This window comes from Bombus affinis, unplaced genomic scaffold (genome assembly GCF_024516045.1).
Source record: "Bombus affinis isolate iyBomAffi1 unplaced genomic scaffold, iyBomAffi1.2 ctg00000770.1, whole genome shotgun sequence".
In the NCBI taxonomy this organism is placed as follows: domain Eukaryota; kingdom Metazoa; phylum Arthropoda; class Insecta; order Hymenoptera; family Apidae; genus Bombus; species Bombus affinis.
In genome coordinates this window covers 36,603-48,699 of record NW_026109345.1, presented here as the reverse complement: position 1 = coordinate 48,699, position 12,097 = coordinate 36,603, and the positions used below count along the sequence as shown (strand labels likewise).

General features: G+C 21.6%; 2 pseudogenes; both read right to left on the bottom strand.

Moving 5' to 3' along the window:
* Window positions 1–529: 529 nt before the first annotated feature.
* Window positions 530–1,683, bottom strand: LOC126928263 (ATP synthase subunit a-like; annotated as a pseudogene).
* On the bottom strand, window positions 562–2,635 carry LOC126928264 (cytochrome c oxidase subunit 2-like; annotated as a pseudogene).
* Window positions 2,636–12,097: the final 9,462 nt, after the last annotated feature.

Here is a 12,097-nt window from a genome sequence, read left to right as displayed (position 1 = left end):
ACATTCATATGGAAGATTTTTTTCAAAATTAATTTTTTTAATTATTGATAAAAATTTATTTAAGAATAAAATAATTAAAATAATAATTAAATTTAATAAATAAAAAATTATAATATTAATTAAATATATTAAGTTATTTTAAATTTTTTAATTGGAAATTAATTGTAATAATTATACTATATATTTATTTAATTTATTAATAAAAATTAAATATAAGAAGATTTAATTTATTAAGATATAATAAAATATATAAATAAATAATCAAATTACATCTACAAAATGTCAATATCAAATTGAGAATTCAAAATTAATATGATGGATTGATGAAAAGTGGTTTTTACATATTCGAATAAAAGAATATAATAACATTAAAGTTCCAATAAGAACATGAATTCCATGAAATCCTGTTGATAAATAAAAAATTGATCCAAAGATTCTATCATTAATACAAAAAAATGAATTATAATATTCGAATATTTGTATAAAATTAAAATAAAATCCTAAAATAATTGTAAATATTAAATTTAAAATACTTGATTTTGATTTATTATTTAATAAGTAATAATGTCTTAATGTAACAGTAAATCCTGATGTAATTAAAATAATAGAATTTAATAAAGGAATTTCAAATGGATTAAAAAATTTAATTATAGAAGGAGGTCAAGAAAAATTAATTTCGATTGAAGGAGAAATTGAATTATGAAAGAAAGTTCAAAAAAATGAAATAAAAAAAAATAATTCAGAAATAATAAATATAATTATTCTAAATTTTATTATTGAAATAATTGATAATGAATGTATTCCTTGAAATGTTCTTTCTCGAATAATATCTCGAAATCACATTAGAGAAACTAAAATTAATATAATTAAGTTTATAATTATTAATATTAAATTATTTGAATAAATTCATAAAATTGTTCTTAATATTAAGTTTATTAAATTTATAGATGAAATAAGAGGTCAAGGACTAATAGTTACTATATGAAATGGAAAATTTTTTTTCATTTAATTTGATTCTGAGAAATATAATGTTAATAAAATTGAAAATACATAAGCTTGAATTAAAGCTATAGAAATTTCTAAGGTTAATAATATATTTTGAATAATTAATGAAATTGGGGATAATAGAAAAAAATTTATTATAAAATTTCTTAATAAAATTAAAATTAAATGACCTGAAATTAAATTTGCCGATAATCGAATAGATAAGGTTCAAGGTCGAATTATTAATCTAATTAATTCAATAATTACTATAAAATTTATTAAAAATTTTGGTGAATTTAATGGAACTAAATGTCTTAAAGTTTTAATAGGAAAATTAATAATTGAATAGATTATAAATCTTATTCATAAAGATAAAGATATTGATAAATTAAATAATAGATGTCTAGTTGATGTAAAAATGTAAGGAATTAATCTAAATAAATTTAGTAATATAATATAGATTATAATTCTTAAAAATATAATAATATTTATAATATATTTATTTGATATAATTATTTTGTATTCATTGAATAGATATTTAATAAATAATTTAAAAATTATTATAATTCGTGATGGAATTAGTCAATATATATTAGGAAAAATAATAATTGGTATAAATATAAAAATTCAGTTTAATTGAAAATAATTATTAATTGATGGATCAAAAGTTTCAAATAAATTTATCATAATCATTTTCATTTTTTATAAATAATTTTTTTTTTAAAATTTTTAATTTTAAAATTTAATATTATAGAATTTAATAAAATTATAATTGAAATTAAACAAATTATGCATATTAAAAAAATAATTAATCAATTAATAGGTATTATTTGTGGAATTCATTAGAAGTAAATTTTAATTACTATAATTGATTTAAAAGATCAATTCTTAATTTCAGACATCTAATGGAAGAAAAATAATAAATTAAATTATTAATTTTAGAATGACAGTCTAATGTTATAAATTAACTAATTTTTCATAATATTTTTTTTTTAATTCAATTTGAAAATAATTCATAAGAAGTTCTTTCTAATATAATTGGTATAAAACTATGATTTATTCCACAAATTTCTGAACATTGACCAAAATAAATTCCAGGACGAATACAAAATAAATTTAATTGATTAATTCGTCCAGGGATTGCGTCAACTTTAATTCCTAATGATGGAATAGTTCATGAGTGAATTACATCTATTGAAGATACAATTATTCGTATTGAAATTTTAAATGGAATAATTAATCGATTATCTGTTTCTAATAGCCGAAATTGATTTATAGATTCATAATTTAATATATATGAATCAAATTCATAATTATTAAATTCTGGGTATTCATAGGATCAGTATCATTGGTGACCAATTGATTTAATTGAAAAATAAGGATTTATAATTTCATCAATATAATATAAAATTTTTAAAGATGGAAAACAGATAATTATTAAAATAATTATAGGTGTTAAAGTTCAAATAATCTCAATAGTATGATTTTTTAAAAGATTAAGATTTAAAAAATTATTTAATGAAAAATCTATAATAAAAAATATTGTTAAAGTAATAATTATTATTATTATTATTATAGTTAAATTATGAAATGAAATAAGATTATCAGAGTAAAAAGAATTTGAATCTTGAAATAAAAATATATTTCATGTAGAAATTATTAATAAATTAATTAGATTTATTTGAATTTTAAATTCAGTTCAAAATATATTGATTTATTAAAATATTAATATTAATAAAAGAAAAAAATTGTCTTTATAGTTGAATTTTAAGTTCAAAGCACTAATCTGCCATATTAATTGTAAATATTAAATTATTATTATTATTATTATTATTTAAATAAATTATTTATTGAAAATATTTTTAATTTTATTTTTTGAAATTAATGGAATTTCTAATAATGAGTGATCATAAGGTGGATAATTATTTAATCATTCAAGTGATGATTGGTTAAATTTAAATAAAATTAATCGTTTAGAAATTAATCTTTCAAAAATAATAAAAATTAAAAGTAATAATCTATTTATTGAAATTATTGCTCCAATTGAAGAGATTAAATTTCAACAATAATATGAATCTGGATAATCTGAATATCGTCGAGGTATAGATATTAGCCCAAGAAAATGTTGAGGAAAAAATGTTATATTAACACCAATAAATATTATAACAAATTGAATTTTTAATCATTTTTGATTTATTATTAAACCTGTAATTATTGGGAATCAATGAATAATACTAGTAATAATAGCAAAGACTGCTCCTATAGATAGAACATAATGAAAATGACCAACTACATAATATGTATCATGTAAAATAATATCAATTGAAGAATTAGAAAGTATTACTCCAGTTAATCCACCAATTGTAAATATTAAAATAAATCCAATAGATCAAATAACTGTAATATTAAAATTTATTTTTGAACCATGATATGTAGCTAATCATCTGAAAACTTTAATTCCTGTAGGTACAGCAATAATTATTGTAGCGGATGTGAAATATGCACGTGTATCAACATCTAACCCAACAGTAAATATATGATGAGCTCAAACAATAAATCCTAAAAATCCAATTCCTAATATAGCATAAATTATTCTTAAATTTCCAAAGGTTTCTTTTTTACCTCTTTCATTTATAATAACTTGTGAAATTAATCCAAATCCAGGTAAAATTAAAATATACACTTCTGGGTGACCAAAAAATCAAAATAGGTGTTGATATAAAATTGGGTCTCCTCCTCCTATAGGGTCAAAAAATGAGGTATTAAAATTTCGATCAAAAAGTAATATTGTAATTGCTCCAGCTAATACTGGTAGAGATAAAATTAATAAAATTACAGTAATACATACTGATCATGAGAATAAATTAATTTGATCATAATTTAATGAAAAATTTTTTATTAATAAAATAGTTACAATAAAATTTAATGATCCAATAATAGAAGAAATTCCTGATATATGCAATGAGAAGATTGCAATATCAATTGATGGTGAAGAATGAAATAAATAAGAAGATAAAGGGGGATAAATAGTTCATCCTGTTCCTACATTAGGTGTAAATAAATTTCTTAATAATAATATAAATAATGATGGGGGTAATAGTCAAAATCTAATATTATTTATTCGAGGAAAAGCTATATCTGGTGATCCTAATATTAATGGAATTAAGTAATTACCAAATCCTCCAATTATAAATGGTATAACTATAAAAAAAATTATTAAAAATGCATGTCTAGTTACTAAAGAATTATAAATTTGATCATTATTAATTCATATTCCTGGATGACTTAATTCTATTCGAACTAATAAACTTATTGATGAACCAATTATTCCTGATCATATAGCAAAAATAAAATATATTATTCCAATATTTTTATGGTTAGTTGATATTAATCATTTTTTTATTAAGATTTATTAATTTATTAATATTTTTAATTTTGAAGATTAATAGTTTAAAATTAACTTAAAATCTTTTTAAATTTAATATTTAGTATTATGTCTGAAAAAGAAATAAATTGTAAATTTATTAATGAAAATTGAAATTTTTCTAATACTAATTAGTATTTATTTTTAATATATATATATATATATATATATATAATAATAATAAATCAAATAAATATTTAATATAGTTTAAAAAAAAATTTTAAATTGCAAATTTAAGGATTAAATTATTAAATTTATATTAAATTAAGTTAAATAATATAAAGGTAAATGAATAAGTTATTAAAATGAATAAAGAAATTTTTTTAATATTAATAAAATTAATATTAGATATTTTATTAAATTTAAATTTTAAAATTAAGAATTTAAATAGAATAAAATAATTTCAAAGTATTAATATTCTTGATAATATAAAAATAAAAATTAAATTATTTCTAAAATTTGTATTTAAAAAATAAATGAATTCTCATTTTATTATAAATGTTAAAAATAATGGAAATGAAGCATATATAAATAATATAAAAATTAATAAATAGTAAGAATTTAATGAAATATTATTAAAATTTAAATTTTTAATATTATAAAATTTTAAAATTAAAATTAAATTAAGAAATGAAGTTAAATAAATAATTATAAATAATAAAAATAAATTTTTATTTCTATAAATTATTAAAATAAATAATAAAGAATTAAAGATTGATGAGCATCCAAATAATTTTTTGATAGAAAAGTTTAAATTTGTGTATAATGAAATAAATAAACTATTTAAAAATAAAAAGGTGATTATAGTTGGTGAAAGATTAATAATTGAGGAAAAAAAATAAATAGGAATAAATTTTATAAATGTTGAAATAATAAAAATTTGTCTTCATGAGGATTTATTATAAATAAAAATTATTCAAAAACAAAATGGAAATATTCCAATCTTTCTAAATATAGAAATTATTAATATTAAATTAATATCAGGATTTTTAAAAGTAAATAGTTGAGTAAAATTAAATGAAATAATTATAATTGTTATTAAACTTGAAATTGATGAAATTATAAAATATAAAATTCTAACAATTTTGTTTGTTGATTTAATATTAATTAATCTAATTATAATAATAGTAGAAAATTCTATTGATAATCATTGAATATAAATTCTAGATGAATTTATTAATATAAAAAATAAGGTTATAATAGAAATTAAATAAATTAAGTTTAATTTATTCATTAAAATTAATATTTAAATTTTTTAAAAATAAATATTTTATATAAAAATTTATAATTTAATAATAGAATTAATTCTATTAGAATTCAAGTTCTTATTATATATTTATTCATGGGTATGGTATTAAATACACTATGTTTTATTTAATACAAGTAATAGTATAACTTAAAATATATACATTAATATCTTATCAAAATATCTCTTTTTCAGACATATTACTTATATATATATATATATATATATATTTATGAATAAATAATTTAGATATATTATTATTATTATTATTAATTATTATTAAATGCAATTTAATTGTTATAAATATTAACTAATATCCAATAAATTAAAATTTAATAAATTAATAATTATAAAATATAAATAAAATTTAAATATTTTTTTGTATAATATATATATATATATATATATATATATATATATTAGAAATTATATAAAAATTTATAAAATTTATCGATAGGGTATGAGCCTATAAGCTTAAATTAGCCTATTATATATATATATATATATATAAAGTATAAATGTATAAAATGTAAATATTAAAAAAAAAAATTAATTAAATTTTATAATTGGAAATTTATATAAAAATTTAAAAAATTTATCGATAGGGTATGAGCCTATAAGCTTTAATTAGCTTATTATATAAATATTAATTTAATTAATATTTTTAAAAAAAAAAGATTAACTTATATATATATATATATATATATAAATAGTAAATTTAATAAATAAATAATTTTTTATTTAATAAATAATGGAGGATTATTTATTGAAAAATATAAAAATTATTGATTATATTTATATTTATAATTAAAATTTATTTTTAGATTATAAATTTAAATTAAAATTTTTTAAAAAAAAATATTAAGTTAATTTATTTAAATGAATTTTTTTTTTTAATGAAATTGTTATATATAATTAATAAAATTTAATAAATTTAAAATTTTATATTAAATAAATTTTAATTTTTATTTTATTAAAGTATTTTAATATAAGATTTTAAATTTAAAAAATTAATTTTATTTATATATATATATATATAATAATAATAATATAAATTTTTAAATTTAATATGTAAGGGGAATTTATATAAAATTTAAAAATTTATTAATTAAAAATATTTAGAATTTAAAATTTATTATTAATTAATGAAATTTATTGAAAAATAATTTATTAAATTTAGTTTATTTAATAAATATTATTAATTTAATATATTTTTTAAATTCAATATATATATATATATATATATATATTATTAATTATTATTTTTATTATTGTTATTTTAAGTTAATTTATTTAAATAGAAATTTTTATAAAAATGAAATTAATATATATATATAATTAATTAAGAATTTTAAAAATTAAAATTTTTTTAAAATATTATTAAATTAATTTATTTAAACAATTATTATTTTTTAAAAATGATATTATTATATATATTTTATTTTATTTAATAAATATTATTGTATTTATATATATATATATATATATATATATATATATATATATTATTTAATAAATTATTATAATTTAATTTAGTTTTAAATAATTTATAAAATTTAAAATTTTATATTAAATAAATTTAATTTTTTTTAAGAATTTTTAAATTTAATATGTAAGGGGAATTTATATAAAATTTAAAAATTTATTAATTAAAAATACTTAAAATTTAAAATTTATTATTATGTAGCGTTGATCGGAGTTTAGGCCACTGGTCAACAATCTCCACGTTTCGGCTAACCTGCTATGCGCAGGAATACTAGCACGGGAGAGGATTGTTTGGAATAAACAATTATATTATAAATAATTATTACAGGCGGAATTAATGACGAATTATACTAATCATTGATATTATTTGTTATTTTAATTATTAGTTATTAATAATAATTAAAGTTAACTCACATGACGTTGGTCTCCGTTGATGAACGGGCAGGCCGCTGGGGTGATTCCGGTTTTACAAAGATCGACACTTCTATAATTTTTCGTTTTAATCTTTATTTAATTTGAACAGTGTAAACAACAGTGTGTCCGGACGTGTTTAACAATTCGAAATTCTAACACAAAAACTTGAGCCAACTATTGTTTTGATTCTAACTGACTAATAACAATTATTTTATAATTCGAACTGACTAATAACATTTATATCTCGTAATTCTTAAACTCGAACTGGAACGAACAATTATTCTCTAATCCTAACTTAAATTCTAATTAAATCAACTGAACGAACTGATATCAGACTCACTCAAATTCAATTGAACGACTAACAATTACTCTCCTTATTTTCGCTAAATTCTCCTGAACCAACTAATCACAATTGCTCTATCCTATTTCTTTATTCTAACTGAATTACTCTTCTTTAATTTCGTTAAATTCTCCCGAACGCTAACAATTTCTCTGACTATATTCTAACTGAACCAACTAATGGCAGTTACTCTCTTTTCACAATTACTCTGATTGTTCTAACTGAACCACTAACAATTAATCGCTAACGCTAACGCTAACAATTAATCTGACTCTTCCTTATTTTTCGCTAAATTCTCCCGAACCGCTAACAATTACTCTCTTACTCTTTTATTCAACTGGTAACGATTACTCCCTTCTATTCCTTTATTCAACTGACCCGCTAACAATTACTCCTTATTTTCGCTAAATTCTCCTGAACCAACTAATCACAATTGCTCTATCCTATTTCTTTATTCTAACTGAATTACTCTTCTTTAATTTCGTTAAATTCTCCCGAACGCTAACAATTTCTCTGACTATATTCTAACTGAACCAACTAATGGCAGTTACTCTCTTTTCACAATTACTCTGATTGTTCTAACTGAACCACTAACAATTAATCGCTAACGCTAACGCTAACAATTAATCTGGCTAAATTCTCCCGAACGCTAACAATTACTCTCTTCTATTCCTTTATTCAACTGACCCGCTAACAATTACTCTCCTTATTTTCGCTAAATTCTCCTGAACCAACTAATCACAATTGCTCTATCCTATTTCTTTATTCTAACTGAATTACTCTTCTTTAATTTCGTTAAATTCTCCCGAACGCTAACAATTTCTCTGACTATATTCTAACTGAACCAACTAATGGCAGTTACTCTCTTTTCACAATTACTCTGATTGTTCTAACTGAACCACTAACAATTAATCGCTAACGCTAACGCTAACAATTAATCTGACTCTTCTTTATTTTTCGCTAAATTCTCCCGAACGCTAACAATTACTCTCTTCTATTCCTTTATTCAACTGACCCGCTAACAATTACTCCGATTTGAATTGTGTCGCTACGCTTTTTATAATGACATCCCCAATGGGATGACAGTCACGTGACAGTTCGTTCCGGTGGGAATCGCAATGCTGCAGGTTTTTAGAGTTTCCATGAGAGAACGTGGATTTTGATGATTACAGGTTATGTTGAGTGATGGACACAAAAGCGTCCGCGCCTGTGCGAACTGTATGAGTATGTGTTTTTAGTATTCTATCTCGTTTCGCATGTCGTTTGTTTCCTTAAACTTGTGAATTTGTTTTAGCGCAAGAGGAAGAAGATATGTGAATGGTACGAGATGACGTGATCGACGTGCGTGTGTGAATATGTGCGAGGGATGATGCTGAAGTAGCGGTTTTCCATCCAAATAGGCACAGTGGCACCTTCGTTGGCGTCGTGTCCTGATGATCTTTTGACAATTTGGTTTTATTTGACAATATGAGATATATTTTGCTCCTTGTAGATTTATATGTCCATATTTGCTATATATTAAATCGTGTATATTTTATATTACCTTCTTGTTATTAGGTTATTAGTTGTGTAACTCCAGTTTCTGATCTATGGAAAGTGGTGAAACGTCTTCACGAAATACAATTTCATTCGTTTTCCTCCCTTGCATTGGCACGCTGTGAGTGGTGTCGACTTCCAGATGAGGTTTGTGCATCTTGATTATTATGCATTTAATGATAGATACTTTGTCAGAGGTTCCCATGCGGATTGTCTCGGTGTGTATCTTGTTATGATTTCTTTTATTTAGTTCATCCTGCTTCTTTCGTGTTTTATTCACTGCATATGATATTTCAGTGCAAGAAGAAGAAGAATTGTAAAGAATCCGTAAGTGGCCCTAGAAGACGCAGTCATCGTGTGAGGTGTTGTCGGCAGGAACGAAGAGTCGAAGTTGTTGAAGAAGTCGTGTGACATTTGTATTGTTTCCGGTTATATACAACGCTATTTCACATATCTATGTATATATATATATTATTATATTATTATATATTATTATACTAAATCTTCAGTTGGTTTAGTTGAATGTTCAGTAATGTAATTTTTACAAGGTGGTTTTGTATATTAGATGAGTAGTTGTTCGATATAATAATATGTGTGTATATATATATACATTTCACAATGTAATTTTCCATTATGTAAAATATATATATGCATATGTATATGTGCGCGTATTGTTATTCTCATTGTTTCTCGGATCGTTAATTGGTTGAATATTCCATAATGTGGATTTCGTATATAATTCTCTAGGTTCGTAGAAATGTAAATCTATATATTTATTTCTTTGCGTTTTAATGGTTTAATAACGTATACATACATATATATATATATATATATTATGAATTTTTCCCAAAGATACGCGTACGCATGTGTATATCTATATATGTGTGTGTCGCAGAGTAATCTTGTATACAATTTTCACTTTTATTAGAATGCTGATGTAGTGTAGTATATTTTATTTCTTTTATATTTTATTAGATTACCAATTATTTAGATTCACGAAGTAGGTCACACACACAGATATGCATACACGTGTGTGTATATACATGTGTTTTCGCAGAGAAATCTCATACATTTGAATCGCGGCTTGTTTTATTTATTGGTTCATTTAATTATTTCATTTTATTTGTATTTTATATGTCATTGCTGATTGGTTGTAGTGTTTCTTCTTATTGATTCATTTATTTCATTTTGATTGTCTGTCGTATAATTCTTTTTATTTTGATTGGTTAGTTATTAGTTAATTTATTATTATTGGTCGTGTTTAATTATTCATAAGTTATTGGTTCGTGGCGTCACGTGCGGAACGCGGGACGTGACACCCCCGCCCTTGGTGTTCAAATTTCCGAAGGAAATTTGACTGATCGTAGCAGATGTAGTTGCGATTGGTTGTTGGTCCATCCTAACGGGCAACAGCGCGAACTACAATTCCTTACATCAAAAGATTTCTTTGGGGTTATTGTGTCATGTTAAGATTGACATTTATGCATTGCAGACAAAATATCGCGGGTTGGAGTTTTGTTATTTGTATTTCACACAATCTACAACGCGCTCTTTGAATTTGTGTGCATAAAAACGTGTTGGAGGGTCTTCGTATGGGTCGCGATAGCCTAAGTCTAGATTATCGTACCCGTCTTTTATTATTTTTTTGTTAGAAATATAATTTATTTGTAAGGTATTAAAGTTACTACATACATGCGTTGATTGGTGGTGGATGTCCCTAATATGTGGTGACTTTTGCCAATATCGAATTAATTATCTATCTGTTAATTATTTTTAACTTTATTTTAGTAGGTGACGTGTAATTCAAATAAAATTAATATTATTTATGTATATGTGTTTCATTGCGCGTGCGTAAGGTCTATTCCCTATTCGTGACAATCTAAGATGGCCGTTCATGAATGTCCCTAGTATATGGTGAATTTTATTCATGCGGTTTTGTTATTTATTTGTTAATTATTTGTGACTTTATTTTAGCAGTTGACGTATAATTGAAGTGGGAATAATATTATTCTGTATTTATTTTAGTGTGTATAATTATTGCATGTAGTTCATTGCGCATGCGTGAGAACTGCTTCACGCTCGCGACGGATTTCCAAAATGGATGTTTGTGTACGTCTTAAATAAGAGTGTGGTGTTTTGTAAATTTGTTTGATATTGTAATAATTGTTTTGTTACTTAGTTTCAACTCCGTTCTAGTGAAGTGTCAACGTCTAGTTTTGTGTTCGTCGTAATGTGTATGCTTAATTTAACATTGTTTTGTATTTGTTGTAATATGTGTATATATACTGTGTGTTATTTTAATGTAATAGCGTGTGGATTATATCGTTGTCGAAAATATTAATTACTAATAGAATCGTTTCACTGTTTAATTATAAGGTAGTTTATATTTATGTAGCTTTTGTTTAATTGGTTTAATCTAATGCGTGCATAGTGTCACCAGTCACCACTGTGTAGTATAACCTTATTTCTTTATACGTAATTTAATATAGTAATGCTGTAATAGCTTAACACAATATGATAATTCCTAATTTTAATCATGTTTGATTATTAATGCTCGGCTAATCTATCTTGATTAATTTCTAGCCTATTTCTATTTTATTAGCTATTTCTATATCTTCCCTATTAATCTGTTGTTACTTAGTAATTATGTGATTTATTATTAGTGATT